Below are 15,927 nucleotides of genomic sequence, written 5' to 3'. Positions count from 1 at the left end.
TTTTTAAATCTTTGCAGTTTGAAACATTTTAGAGCAAGTATAATGAGCTTGACACACATTTCAACACTCAACATGTTAATCACATGGTCAATGTATGCCTCAAAGTCATTGGAAATAGTTGCTGTCTCTGTCCCTGATATCTAAAACTGATCTCTGATGTGTAAAACTCAGGAGGTATTGATATCCACTTTTTGGCATCTGAACAGGAAACAAAGCTCTTTCGCAGTGATACTACAGAATGAAGTAAATGCAAAAGGATACAAAAGACAAAGTACTGAGGGAATGTATTAACAAAAGGAATCAAACTAAATTTTGGTGACCTGGGGCCTACGATTGTACACACTCCATGGAAATACCCCAACCTAAATACTGGTATAGGAGAAAGGGTACTGCAAAGCCCATCACAGTATAATGCTTTTAAATGTCCCTTTCAAGGTTGGCTCCACTCAACACTGAGTATAGGAAATCTTCCCATCAGGCAGAAACACCAGCTGCCCAATGATTGACCAAGAAATTAACACACTAATGAATAAACGATGATAATTTATTTCTATCCCTGACAACAGGAAACAGCACACACTCTGTGTCAATGGTATGTCCTCTTTCCCACTTCTCTAAATGGTGAATTATGTTTTTTCCTTTATTGCTTTATATCATGTGTGGCAGGCATGATGGGAAATGGCTACCAATGGTTCTGTTATTGATTTCTACCTTCATTTCACTGTGGCTAAAGAAGATACTTTGTATGATTTCCATTTCTTAAAAATGTATTGGTACTTGTATTGTGGCCTAACATATGGTCTATCCTGGAGAATGTTCCATGTGTACTTGAGAAAAATGTGTATCCTTCTGTTGTTGAGTGGAGTGATCGATATATGGCTGTTAGGTTTAGTTGGTTAAATGTGTTATTCAGTCCCCCTACCTCTCTACTGATCTTCTGTCTAGATGTGTTATCCATTATTGAAAGCAAGGTGTTGATCTCCAACTATTATTTTAGAGCTATCTAGTTCTTCCTTCAATTCTGTCAATGTTTGCTTCACATATTTGGGGGTTGTTTGGTACATATATGTTTATAGTTGTTATATCTTCTTGATAGATTGAACTTGTTATCAACGTACAGTGGCCTCCTTATCCTCTTGTGATAGTTTTTGATTTAAAGTTTCTTTTGTGTGATATTAACATAGCCATCCCAGATCTGTCTTCCTTCCTTCCTTCCTTCCTTCTTTCCTTTCTCTCTCTCTCTTTCTTTCTGTCTTTTTTGTTACTATTGGCATGGGATATTTTATTCTATGCTTTAACTTTCAACCAACTTGTGTCTTTAGAAATCAAGCGAGTTTTTTGTGGACAGCATATACTTGGATTATGGTTGTTTTTAAACTCCTTTCTGCCAATGTTTATCTTTTTATTGGAGAGCTTAATCCACTTACTTTTTCAAAAATTACTGATGAGGAAGAACTTAATTCTTTCTGTTTCCTGCTTGTTTTCTGTATGTCATATGCATTTTTTGCCCCTCATTTACTCCATGACCGACTTCTTCTGTGCTTAGCCGATTTTCTTGTAGTGAACTCTTGATTCCCTTTTCATTTCTTTTTGCATGTAGTCTATTGATATTTTCTTTGTGGTTATCAAGAAGATTACATTTACCATTCTAAAGTTAAAACAATATAATTTGAATTGAAACCAATTTCAATAGCACACAGAAACTCTGTTGCTGTACAGTTCCATTTCTCCTCTTTACATTATTGTTGTCAAAAAATACACCTTTATACTTTGTGAGCCCAATAACATGGGTTTATGATTATTTTATGCATTTGTTTTCTCAATCATGTAAGAAATAAAAAGTAGAGTTACAAGCCAGTAACACAATGCTGGCTTTAGTGTTTGCCCATGTATTTATCTTTACTGGAGATTTCTATATCTTTATACAGCTTCGAGTTGCTGTCTAATGTCCTTTCATTTCAACCTGAAGGTTCAATTGAGCATTTCTCCTAGGGCAGTGGTAGGAAGTTGTAAAACAACCGTCCTCAGCTTCTGTTCATCTGGGAATATGTTAATTTCTCCCTAAGTTTTGAAACCAGTTTGACCAAATATAGAATTCTTGGTGGACAGCTTTTCTCTTTCAGCACTTTAATATGTCTGGCCTTTTGCTTCTGTGGTTTCAGATAGGAAATTAGCAATTAATCTTTTTGAGGATCCCTGTTTTGCAACAAATTTCCTTTTTCTTTCTCCTCTGGGAGAAAAGATTCTTTCTCTGTCTTTTGGCTTCTGAGAGTGTGATGATACTGTTTCTTGTTGTGGGGTTCTTTGAGTTTCTCTTTGTCCTGAAATCAGCCAAAGATTTCCAGTAACCAAACACATACTGAACCAGGGAAGAGGCAATTTGAAAATGGCAGGAAAGCTTTGTGGCATTTTTATTTGCCCTTGCCCCATCCACTGTTAGTGTAGTGATGGTCTTAAAGTGGTGGAGTCTTAATGCAATGACAGTCTTAAAATAGCAGCAGACCATTCCTAGTATGGGACCCTCAATCCTGCTTCCGGAGGGAGCAGAAGAGACCGTACTCTCAGATTATTATGTGTATCTGTTCTCACCTGTCTGGGAGCTACCTGAAGGACTGACACAAGATGCTTATCTCTGTCTTACCTAACTTGGAACACAGTCTGGAAAAGCAGCGGTCATTGCTCAAAAAAAGTGCAAGGTGAACTAACAAAGCACAGATGGCTGGGGCAGAAGACTGTGCATTGAAATACAATAGACCACATAAGATCCAGGAGCAAAAGTTGGGGGAGATTCTTTGGGAAATTAGAACATACAAAAAGTACACATGTGTCCAGAGAGATTAAGAAAGCCACATGCATACTCAAGATAAGAGGCATGTTCTGAAAACACCAGAGGAGTCTCTAAGCTTTTACCATGGGCTGAGCCCTGAACTCAATGCAGGTCAGCTAAATGTTGAAGAAGTGATCCAGCAATCTGCACAATGGGAAGAGGTGTGTGCTTTTGAGTGTGCATGTGGATGTGCTTGTGTATATTTGTTTTTGTTTGTTTTAGGTGCAGGAATTCAAGGAAATCTCTGTCAAAACATTAGCTAAGCATGAACGAAAGGAACAGAGACTTCAGTGCCTACATACGATAAGGAATTCAATCATTGCAAAAATAGTTTGGAAAGGTCTCTAAACAAACAGACTACTACAGACTTCAACAATCAAAAGCCCAGAAAACCCTGGGAAAGTGGGAGAATCTGATTTCCATAGACACCACATTATAATATTTGAAAGGCAAATTTTCAACCAAAAAAATCACAAGGTATACAAAGACATGGAAAGTATGGTCCATTGAAGAAAACAAATTAATTGATGAAACCATCCCTAAGGAAGCCCAGACTTTTCTGCATTGCATATTCTTGCCTCCTTTGTCATAGATTCATTGACCATAAGTGCATGGGTTTCTTCCTGGGCTCTCTATTCTGTTCCAGTGATCAATGTTTTTGTGCCAGTACCATACTGTTTTGATTACTGTAGGTTTGTAGCACAGTCTGAAGCCAGGGAGCATGATTCCTCCAGTTGTGTTCTTCTTTCTCAAGACTGTTTTAGCTATTCAGGATCTTTTGTGTTTCCATACAAAGTTTAAAATTATTTGTTCTAGGTCTGTGGAAAATGCCCTTGATATTTTGATACAGACTGCATTGAATCCATAGATTTCCTTGGGTATGATGGTTATTTTAACAATATTAATTCTTCCAATCTGTGACCATGGTATATCTTTCCAGCTGTTAGTGTCATCTTTAATTTCTTTTATCAGTGTCGTATAGTTTCCTGGGTACAGGTCTTTTACCTCCTTAGCCAGGTTTATTCTTATGTATTTTATTCTTTTGCATGCAATTGTAAATGGGATTATTTCCTTAATTTCTCTTTCTGATAGTTCACCATTAGTGTATAGAAATACAGTAGATTTCTATATATTAATTTTGTATCCTGCAAATTTACCAAGTTCGTTTTTGAATTCTAATAGTTTTTTGATGGTGTCTTTAGGATTTTTATGTATCATGCCATCTGCAAACAGTGACAGTTTTACTTTTTCCTTTTCATTTTGGAGTCCTTTAATTTATTTATTTATTTTTGTCTGATTCCTGTGGCTAGGACTTCCAAAGCTACGTTCAATAAAAGTGGTGGTGAAAAAAAAAAAGTGGTGAGAGTGGGCATCCTTGACTTGTTCCTGATCTTAGGGGAAATGCTTTCAGCTTTTCACCATTGAGTATGTTAGCTATGGGCTTATCATATATGGCCTTTATTATGTTGAGGCATGTTCCCTCTATGCCCACTTTCTGGAGAGTTTTTACCATGAATGGATATGGAATTTTTTTTCAAAAGCATTTTCTGCATCTATTGAGATGATCATATGGTTTTCAGTCTTCAATTTGTTACTGTGATGATAAGAGACCTAAGACAGCTACACAGGCTAAGTGACCTTTCCTTCCCTGAATGGGTAGGTATCCTTGTTCTACCTTCTAATTGAGTTAGTATCTAAGTAAAGAACTGCCAGGTGTCATTTAGTTCACACTACACTGCTGTGGCAATATAGAAATGAATTTGCCTAAATCATTTGGCTTTTCTAAATTATAGTAAATGAATATACTGAATGAATACTTCAACTTAAGGCAATGTTCTTAAAAACATATTAATGTAGGCACTTCAGCGAAGAATTGAAAACTAAACAAAAAATTCAGGTAAAGGTTGAAATAAAAGTACACTCAGTTGTATCCAGTTTCCTCTTGTAAATCTCTCTTTTTAATTTGTTTTTTATCTGTTTTGATTTTGGGTTTTTTTGGTTTTTTTGCGTTACATGGGCATCTCGATGTTGTGGCCTCTCCTGTGGCAGAGCACAGGCTCCAGACGCACAGGCTCAGTGGCCATGGCTCACGGGTCCAGCCGCTCCACGGCATGTGGGATCTTCCTGGACCAGGACACAAACCCATGTCCTCTGCGTCGGCAGGCAGACTCTCAACCAGTGCACCACCAGGGAGGCCCTCTCTTTTTAATTTGAGTGGACAGTCAATTGAGAATATCTGACTTGGGGCTAAGGAAATCTAAGTCTTCTTGGCCACACTGTATTCTCTTATGTCATTTAATAAAGACAGCAGTTGGGTTGCTGAAAAAATAGTGGGAAAAATGAATCCCTCACATCCAAAGGGCAGCTCTTGAAAATATGTGGATTGTTGTGGTTGTTTTGCTCTTCTGCCCTCAGAAGTTCTAATCTTAACCTTAGCCCCTCATGGAGAGAGACTTTTTAAACCAGTTCCCACATTACTCTTTATGTGACTGATGAAAAGAGAAACCCAACACTTTTCCTGTGCTTTCAACCAGTTATCTTCTTCAAAAATCTGTTTGGATTGTTTTCCCTTAATCTTGCCTGGCAAGGGACTTATGGGAAGGTTCGTATTGTTTGAAAGTTTAGTGCCAGTATCTGCAAAGAAAGAAGAAAGTAAAGAAGGAAAGATGTGTTTATCAAACACATCCCAATAGTGAAGGTGTGAAAGCACCTTTTGAAAAAGTTCACCTGTCAGAGTTTAGCTGTATTATTACATTTTCTTTCATTCATTGAAAATAAATAATTATCAGTGAATCCTTTCTAGATTTTCTAGTTTCCCAAAGTTCCCTGTATTCACATTCTAAGAGGAAAAATGGTATTTTACGTCACTGCTCTCCACCTTATATTATTTATAATCACTCCTCATGACCTCTTCCTTCAAAGGAACGTGATCCTGAGAAGTATCCTTCGTTTGTCTTTGTGGAATAAGTGATGGGGATTCATCCTGGAGACCTGTGAGATGTTTAAAATGTGGCATAATGAAACTAGGATAGAGAGTTCTGGAAAGATCTGGAAAGATGGCTGGTAGAGTGTGGCCAGACGTGGGAGAAGAGAGACGTACAGAGAGAGGGAGAGGAAATTTTTAGAGGGAGAAAATTAAACAAATAAGTAAATAAGTTTTGTTGTGTGGTGTGGGATGCAAGCCTTTCTCTCCCCCTTTCCTTCACAATCTCTTTGTTAAAGACTGTGTTTTTCAGTAGTTTTGCTAAGATAGGATTTGCCGTTTTGTTTGGATACTGAGAATGGACCCATGGAAACAGTTACGTTTGGGTTATCTCTGACTATCTTTAATGAAGAACATAAATGTTGGCTACACTATCTATGCACATGCTATCACCATGCCTTTTTTGTGCTCTGTTCCTATATCTGAGTCCTCTTCTTTCTTTAAGGTCAATCTCAAATCTCATCTGAAAGGTACATTTATTGATAGATTCAACCCATAATGAACTGTCCCTTCTTTGTCCTCCTTAGGCTCTGATTATTTATAAGAATTCATTTTTGAACTTAGAAACTGTCCAATATGATATATTACTTATTTCCTCAGCATATATTATATCCTCAACACAGTTATAAGCTTTTGTGGGTCTGGGATCATACATTCTGTAATTTTTCTCAGTACTTAACACTTACTTTGATAAAAAGCGCATTCATTCATCTAAGCATCATTTATTGAGTGTTAATTAAATATCTCAACTCAGTAAATATTGTTTGCATGAATGCATACGTGAATGAGGGAGTCTTCAATAGGTAGCCTAATGGAACCGCCCAATGTGAAAAAAACAAAAACATAAACACAAAAGCAAGCCAAAAAGTGGACCAGGACTTTCTGTAAACTATCCTGCTTTTTGTTGGATGATGCCATGGAAGTCAAGATGCTCCTGAAAGGTCTTAATAGCTGACCAAGAATAGGAAACAATTGAAATTCTCTCAGGCTTATTCAACCCTATCACTGGACACATTTATACCTCTCGGGAATGTTATTCAAAGAAGAGATTAATAAAGCTTTGATAGATGAGTTGATAAACCTCTAAATATGTAAATCTTCATTTCCTCCTAGGTTTTCTCTATTTTGGGTTTCCAAAAGATTTAAATAAACCACAGGATAATTAAAAATTCGACATTATCTTTCTTCCCTTCACGTTTTTTGATGGTAAACACCTTTTTATTTTCTCCATAGTGCTGCCCAGTTTCCACCAGTACAGTTCAGAAGTGAATTTTGCTCTGGATGGTGGGATATATAAGATGTAAATGAATTGTTTGTATATGTTTTAGAATTCTTCAAAAGGGCCTGGCCATGGAAATGCATTGACTATTACTTAAATAACTCAAGTAACTTCCTCAGAATTATTATTCTATTCTGGTTAGGATACTATCTGCTCTGGTTTGTTAAAATTTCCCTTCAGAGTGGTTTTAATTTTCTTTCTGATAGGGTCCTAGGATTTATTGCCACAGCCATCCTGCATCTGTTTTTCTTTGAATTACTCTCCTTGCAGTTTCTGATCCATACAGGGCCCTACAGGTTAGTGACAAGCTGGCCATCACAACTCTGGGAAGGACAGGCCTACTTTTCAGAGGTGTTGATGTTTTCTGTACCTGAAGGGTTTAAAGAGATATCAGTCTTCCTCACCACCTCCCTTGGCCCTCTTAATGGACTAAGCAGTTCCTCATGAACTTTCTGTAGGATATCTGTACCAACTTCTCAATATTGTTCCTTCCTGAGTCTAAATTCCTGGCCTCAAGGTAATGTGAGATTTCTAGCTCCAGCCCCTATTTACGTAAGGCCTATACTAAGGAACAGAACCCATAGACATCAGTTCGCTCTTATTTCTCTAGATTTAAGTTCTCTGTTACTTTCTGAAACATGCAGGTGTTCCTTTCTTTCTTTTAATCTCAGCTATGTGCTTTTCACTTTTTCAAAATTCACCCAGAGTTTACGTGTGTCTCCAGTAAGAGTACATTAAATTGAGCTTAGTCTGCTATTCTACTGGCATATTAGAGATCCAAATAATTTGCTACTTAACTGGATTCAATTACCTGTATATTTCAGGCATCTGAAACTCACCATGTTCCCAATTTCCCTCCTTATTGTTAGTAATTTTCTTGGGAATCTGGATGACATTAAATGGAATAAAGTTCGTGAGTGGCCCAGGAATGCCTGACAGTTTGTTTGTCAGAGTGGCCAGGGAAAGTGAAGCAAGGAAGAAAACCAAATGCAAAACCGAATCACATTATTATGGCTGAGTTTAGTCCCAAGATTCCATGCAGAGCTGTGTGTAGAGCTGGGTTGGGTTATAAATTATGCCAGAGCTCTAGGTGGGGCTGACACCATGTCGTGCCAAGCTCTCAGTTCTGGGCTAATGTCATCTCTGGTCCGCTCTATGGAGTGGAAACTTTGGAGAAATGGCCAATGTGTTCCACGGTGTAGGAAGAGGGAAACTGGGAACATGACTTTCTAAATTGTGGTTAGTAATTCTAAATTACTAACCACTGTAAATGTGCCTTGAACTGTGTTTTTTTTGTTTTTTTTTTTTTGTTTTTTTTTGCGGTACACGGGCCTCTCGCCACTGTGGCCTCTCCCGTTGTGGAGCACAGGCTCCGGATGCGCAGGCTCAGCGGCCATGGCTCACGGGCCCAGCCGCTCCGCGGCATGTTGGATCCTCCCGGACCGGGGCACGAACCCGTGTCCCCTGCATCGGCAGGCGGACTCGCAACCACTGCACCACCAGGGAAGCCCTTGAACTGTGTTTTTTATTTTGACCAGTCAGATCAATGACTTTCCTTTTGAATGAAATGTTGCTATGTATATGAGCAGGAAAACAAAACTGGTGTAAGGAATAGATAGCTAGTGGGAAGCAGCCACATAGCATGGGGAGATCAGTTGGGTGCTTTGTGACCACCTAGAGGGGTGGGATGGGGAGGGTGGGAGGGAGAGAGATGCAAGAGGGAAGAGATATGGGGACATATGTATACGTATAACTGATTTACTTTGTTATAAAGCAGAAACTATCACACCATTGTAAAGCAATTATACTCCAATAAAGATGTTTAAAAAACTGGTAGAAAGAGATAGAGAGACCGGGAGTCTTATTTTCCCACCAATTAACTTTTCCTCTGACCATGCATGACCTTCCCTTTGAGTCTCCTCGACCTTGAGGATGATCGCAACCCCTTGGGTTGGGTGATGGCAACCCCATGTTCGCTAGAACCTCTGTAGTTAACTTTGATTTTTCCCACTCTGTCTATCCATCCCATGTGTGCAGTCAGACATTTGATCTTGGACTTTTACTGACAAAATATGCTTGAATATAAGCATTTCTTTTCACTCCCACTGCTACTGCTATTGTCACTGCCTTAACTAGGGCTTTATCTTTAAGTTCTTTATATAAATATATAAATGTCTATATATAAATAAAATACACAAATAAATAAAATATAATATTATTTCTGATGGTTTTAAAGTTTTTTCTTGATAATGATTTTTCCTGATAAAGATACACAGTATCTTATATAAATACTTTTGTATTATCTGTTCTTTTCTTAAAATTTTTGTCATATGATTCTATCTCTTGGTATGTCTAGAACTTTTTGATTGAAGGCTGTCTATTTTATTTGGCATTTTTTGTTTTTCTCAGTGGAAACGTTGTTTTGCTTCAAACTATTTTATTTTACCTGGCAGTAACAAATCTTCAAATTACAATTTTTTAAATGCTTTCAAATATCAATACTATAGGTGTCACAAAATCTAGAAAAATGACATTTAAAAATTAACTACTGGGCTTCCCTGGTGGCGCAGTGGTTGAGAGTCCGCCTACCGATGCAGGGGACACGGGTTCCCAGTCTGGGAAGATCCCACAGGCTGCGGAGCGGCTGGGCCCGTGAGCCATGGCCGCTGAGCCTGCGCATCTGGAGCCTGTGCTCTGCAATGGGAGAGGCCACAACAGTGAGAGGCCCGCGTACCGCACAAAACAAAAAAAAGTTAACTACTGCCAGATGTGTCTGTATAAAACTTTTCCCCACTCTTTTAGCTATAAATTCTTTTACTGCCTCCTCATATGACAATTTATGTATTTTAGAAATAAAATTTTAAGAAATAAACTTTGTAGTTTATAGACATAGATTACTTTTTACATGGTTGATTAGAATTTTCTTTTAGTTATTAATAGTTTAGAAAAGTTTATTTCAGCTTCACAATTTATTATTGATAATGTCACATTACTTTTCATTGTTAACTTTGAGAAAATCTCTATGGACTACTTCCTCATAAATATTTACTATTATAAATGCATTACTGATTTCAGTACTGCTATAGGTTTGTGCATTACAGGAATTCTGATAAAATACTCATTCACACCATTACATTACACACATTACTGATGGAGTATATTCTTTTATTTATTTAATTATTTATGGCTGTGTTGGATCTTCGTTGCTGTGTGCGGTCTTTCTCTAGTTGCAGTGAGTGGGGGCTACTCTTTGTTGTGGTGCACAGGCTTCTCACTGAGGTGGCTTCTCTTGTTGCAGAGCACGCGCTCTAGGCATTCAGGCTTCAGTAATTGTGGCTCACAGGCTCAGTAGTTGTGGCTCACGGGCTCTAGAGCGCAGGCTCTGTAGTTGTGGCGCACGGGCTTAGTTGCTCCGCGGCATGTGGGATCTTCCCGGACCAGGGCTCGAACCCGTGTCCCCTGCATTGGCAGGCGACTTCTTAACCACTGTGCCACCAGGGAAGCCCCTGGAGTATATTCTTGACAGAAGAAAATTTCCGTTTTGACGAAGCATTGATGAGAACTGAATCTTTGACTTCTCTTTCACATGCTTGATGATTGAAATAATTTTCCACAGAAAAGCTTCTGGTTTTATACTTTTCAGTTCTTTTTTTTTTTCTTCAAATGCACATGCTTTCAGAGCTGTGAAGTGCAAGACATGGCTGTACTGTAAGGTGGTTTTTGTCCTTATGCTTCTGTGTCTTGCGCTAGTTAAGTCAGTCGAGTAGTCAGTAAGAGTACTGGAAGTTATTCCTGTAATGGGATAGTATATAGTCAATGACATATGGTGGTGTCTGAAAATCACATAATAGCCTCACTTAAAACATCTCTTTAGCCAGATTTCAAAAAAGCCTGTGGCCATTCCAGTATGATCCAACGTAGCTGAATATGATAGAAGAAAGATTGGCAAAGAAAGAGACGCTGGTCTTACCTGATGGAAGTTAAAATATCTCACTTCTGACAATTTTGCAAAAACCTATAATTACATGAACTAATTTCTAGGGTTCTTCATAGGACCTAAAAAGCAACCCATAGAGTTGTGGAACAATAATAGAAGCTACTGTAATGAGAAGCCCATGCACCGCAACAGAGTAGCCCCCGCTCACCACAACTAGAGAAAAGCCGCACGCAGCACTGAAGACCCAACGCAGACAAAATAAAAGTAAATAAATAGGGGCTTCCCTGGTGGCTCAGTGGTTGAGAGTCCGCCTGCCGACGCAGGGGACACGGGTTCATGCCCCGGTACGGGAAGATCCCACATGCCGCGGAGTGGCTGGGCCCATGAGCCATGGCCGCTGAGCCTGTGCGTCCGCAGCCTGTGCTCCGCAACGGCAGAGGCCACAGTCTTGAGAGGCCTGCGTACCACACACAAAAAAAGTAAATAAATAAATTTATTTTTTAAAAAGTAATACTCAGGTTTGAGGCATGAGAAATATGAGGAGAAGTTAGCTAATGTTTTCACAAGTTTATAAATATCAAGCTCAGTCTCTAAGATTTTAGCATTATATACAATATCGGTTACTTATTACTGGTTTGGGAAGGCCAATTTAAAATTTTTCATCTTACTGTATTGAAATTCACGTCCCTAATGTTTTCCACATTGACTATATGAATGATGAAGAAAATTCAATCATCTATTTCATTTCCAACTGGACAGAAAACACAATTTTAAAAAGTGTTTGGACTACTACTGACTTTTGATTTCTTCTAAGGCAAGCGTATAGGTAATTTTTATTCCCTGAATAGGAGAAAAAATGGTGGAAGAAGGCAGGGTTAAGAATTAAGATTTCAAGACCGTGAGAGGTAGATGGCCAACCAGAGTTCCTAAGGTTCGGTGCCTGGAACTGTTGCCGCTGCTTAAGCCTGTCAAAGCAGTGGTATGGCTGCTGCCCTCGTATTTGCTCCCTCTAGAAACACTCTTGCCAGTAGTGGCGGCAGCGGGACTCAGTGATCCCCTTTTCTCTCTCCCTCCAGAAGCTCCAGATGGCGTCTTCCGTGGGCAACGTGGCCGACAGCACAGAGCCAAGGAAACTAACCTTCCAAGGGTTAGCTGAGTTGGCACATCGAGAATATCAGGCGGGAGATTTTGAGGCAGCTGAGAGATACTGCATGCAGCTCTGGAGACAAGAGCCAGACAATACTGATGTACTTTTATTACTTTCATCTATACACTTCCAGTGTCGAAGGCTGGACAGATCTGCCCACTTTAGTACTCTGGCAATCAAACAGAACCCTCTTCTGGCAGAAGCCTATTCGAATTTGGGGAATGTGTACAGAGAAGGAAGGCAGTTGCAGGAAGCAATTGAGCATTACCGGTATGCAGTGCATCTCAAGCCAGATTTCATCGATGGTTATATTAACCTGGCAGCCGCTTTGGTAGCAGCAGGTGACTTGGAAGGGGCAGCACAAGCTTACGTCTCTGCTCTTCAGTGCAATCCTGATTTGTACTGTGTTCTCAGTGACCTGGGGAACCTGCTCAAAGCCCTGGGTCGCTTGGAAGAAGCCAAGGCATGTTATCTGAAAGCAATTGAGACGCAACCGAACTTTGCAGTAACTTGGAGTAATCTTGGCTGTGTTTTCAATGCACAAGGGGAGATTTGGCTTGCAATTCATCACTTTGAAAAGGCTGTCACCCTTGACCCCCATTTTCTGGATGCTTATATCAATTTAGGAAATGTCTTCAAAGAGGCACGGATTTTTGACAGAGCTGTGGCAGCTTACCTTTTTGCTCTAAGCTTGAGCCCAAATCATGCAGGGGTACATGGCAACCTGGCTTATGCATACTATGAGCAAGGCCTGATAGATCTGGCAATAGACACCTACAGGCGAGCTATTGACTTGCAACCCCATTTCCCTGATGCTTACTGCAACCTAGCCAACGCTCTCAAAGAGAAGGGCAGTGGTGCCGAAGCAGAAGATTGTTATAATGCAGCTCTCGGGCTGTGCCCCACCCATGCAGACTCTCTGAATAACCTAGCCAATATCAAAAGAGAACAGGGAAACATTGAAGAGGCACTTCGCTTGTATCATAAAGCCTTAGAAGTCTTCCCAGAGTTTGCTGTTGCCCATTCAAATTTAGCAAGTGTATTGAAGCAGCAGGGACAACTGCAGGAAGCTCTGATGCATTATCAGGAGGCTATTCGAATCAGTCCTACCTTTTCTGAGGCCTACTATAATATGGGAAACACTCTAATGGAGATGCAGGATGTCCAGGGAGCCTTGCAGTGTTATATTCGTGCCATTCAGATTAACCCTGCATTTGTGGATGCCCACAGCAATCTGGCTGCCATTCACAAGGATTCATGGAATATTCCAGAAGCAATTGCTTCTTATCGCACCGCTCTGAAGCTTCAACCTGATTTACCTGACGCTTATTGTAATTTGGCTCATTGCCTGCAGCTTGTCTGTGATTGGACAGACTATGATGAGCGAATGAAGAAGTTGGTCGGCATTGTGGCTGACCAGTTAGAGAAGAACAGGTTGCCTTCCGTGCAACCTCATCATAGTATGCTGTATCCTCTTTCTCATGGCTTCAGAAAGGCTATTGCTGAGAGGCATGGGAACGCCTGCTTGGATAATATAAATGTCCTTCACAAACCACTGTATGAACATCCAAAAGACTTGCGGCTCAGTGGTGGCCGACTGCGTGTAGGATACGTGAGTTCTGACTTTGGGAATCATCCTACTTCTCATCTTATGCAGTCTATTCCAGGCATGCACAACTCTGACAAATTTGAGGTATTCTGTTATGCCCTGAGCCCAGATGATGGCACAAACTTCCGAGTGAAGGTGATGTCAGAAGCCCATCATTTCATTGATCTTTCTCAGATTCCATGCGATGGAAAAGCAGCTGATCGCATCCATCAAGATGGTATACACATCCTTGTAAATATGAATGGTTATACCAGGGGTGCTCGAAATGAACTCTTTGCTCTCAGGCCAGCTCCTATTCAGGCAATGTGGCTGGGGTACCCTGGGACTAGTGGCGCGCTTTTCATGGATTATATCATCACTGATCAGGAAACTTCACCTGCTGAAGCTGCTGAGCAGTATTCTGAGAAACTGGCTTATATGCCCCGTACTTTCTTTATTGGTGATCACGCTAATATGTTCCCTCACCTGAAGAAAAAAGCGGTCATCGATTTTAAGTCCAATGGGCACATTTATGACAATCGGATTGTGCTGAATGGCATCGACCTCAAAGCATTTCTTGATAGTCTACCAGATGTGAAAGTAGTCAAGATGAAATGTCCTGATGGAGAAGACAACACAGACAGCAGTAATACGGCTCTTAATATGCCTGTCATTTCTATGAATTCTATTGCAGAAGCAGTTATTGACATGATTAACAGAGGACAAATTCAGATAACAATTAATGGATTCAGTATTAGCAATGGACTGGCAACTCCCCAGATCAACAATAAGGCTGCCACTGGAGAGGAGGTTCCCCGTACCATTATTGTAACCACACGTTCTCAGTACGGGTTACCGGAAGATGCCATTGTGTACTGTAACTTTAATCAGTTATATAAAATTGACCCACCTACTTTGCAGATGTGGGCAAGCATTCTGAAGCGTGTTCCCAATAGTGTACTGTGGCTGTTGCGTTTTCCAGCAGTAGGAGAACCTAATATTCAATGGTACGCACAAAATATGGGCCTTCCCCAGAACCGTATCATCTTTTCACCTGTTGCTCCTAAAGAGGAACATGTTCGCAGAGGCCAGCTGGCTGATGTCTGCTTGGACACTCCACTCTGTAATGGACACACCACAGGGATGGATGTGCTTTGGGCAGGGACACCCATGGTGACTATGCCAGGAGAGACTCTCGCTTCCCGAGTTGCAGCTTCCCAGCTCACTTGTTTAGGCTGTCCTGAGCTTATTGCTAAAAATAGACAAGACTATGAAGACATAGCTGTGAAACTGGGAACTGACCTAGAATACCTGAAGAAAATTCGTGGCAAATTCTGGAAGCAGAGAATATCTAGCCCTCTGTTCAACACCAAACAATACACAATGGAACTAGAGCAGCTCTATCTACAGATGTGGGAGCATTATGCAGCTGGCAACAAACCTGATCACATGATGAAGCCTGTTGAAGTCACTGAGTCGGCCTAAGTAATGACTGTGTGCATGGGAGAATTACCCCTGTATGTCAGCCTCAACGTCCTGGGGGAAAGGGAACTACTTTTTACTCCTCTGTACAACTTTTTACTTCTCTGTGCAACACCCATGTTGCACATGGGTGACAGACAATGATAAGAAATAGCACAGCCAGCCTTGCTTCCTGCATGATCATGATAGGGAGAGACACAAGAGATGCGAAGCTGCTGTTCCACAAGGAGTCTCCAGAGAACTTTGCAGCCGCCAGGTGTTGCGTAAGTCTGGGAGGTCTCATCTCCCTTGGTCTTCCATGGGATGGATGGTAAGTGTGGAAGGGAGATAGAGATTGCCCAGCCGTTTTTGATTATCAGGGATTGATTGAGTCTTCTGAATTATTTTTTTTCTTATATTTTGGGTATTGGAGCTTTTAAAAATGTTTGGTTTCAGGTATTTTTCTTCATGTTAAGTGTATATGATTCTCTTGAGATAAGGTTTTAAGCTAAAATATTCCTTGTTTAGTTTCTGAGCTCTACAGATAAATGGGGACTTTGCTGGTGTAGTCTTTTTATAGGTTTTATAAACCACTTGAGCCTAGATCAGCGATTTTAGTGTCTGACATAATGTTTGGAACTATCGGTGCTCTGCTGGTTTCTAGATGATGGCTTAAATTCTTTTTCTGGTCTGTTTCCTTCTTCC

The 15,927-nt window shown here is 40.3% G+C and overlaps 2 pseudogenes; both read left to right on the top strand.

Annotated features, from left to right (window-relative positions):
* The window catches only part of LOC131755463 (RNA/RNP complex-1-interacting phosphatase-like), a 177,115-nt pseudogene that overhangs the window by 147,207 nt on the left and 13,981 nt on the right, over positions 1–15,927 (top strand).
* LOC131755451 (UDP-N-acetylglucosamine--peptide N-acetylglucosaminyltransferase 110 kDa subunit pseudogene) lies at positions 12,112–15,249 on the top strand (annotated as a pseudogene).

Source organism: Kogia breviceps, chromosome 4 (genome assembly GCF_026419965.1).
Source record: "Kogia breviceps isolate mKogBre1 chromosome 4, mKogBre1 haplotype 1, whole genome shotgun sequence".
NCBI lineage: Eukaryota > Metazoa > Chordata > Mammalia > Artiodactyla > Physeteridae > Kogia > Kogia breviceps.
Note: the sequence above shows the minus strand (reverse complement) of the source record. Positions and strands in the feature narration are given on the sequence as shown.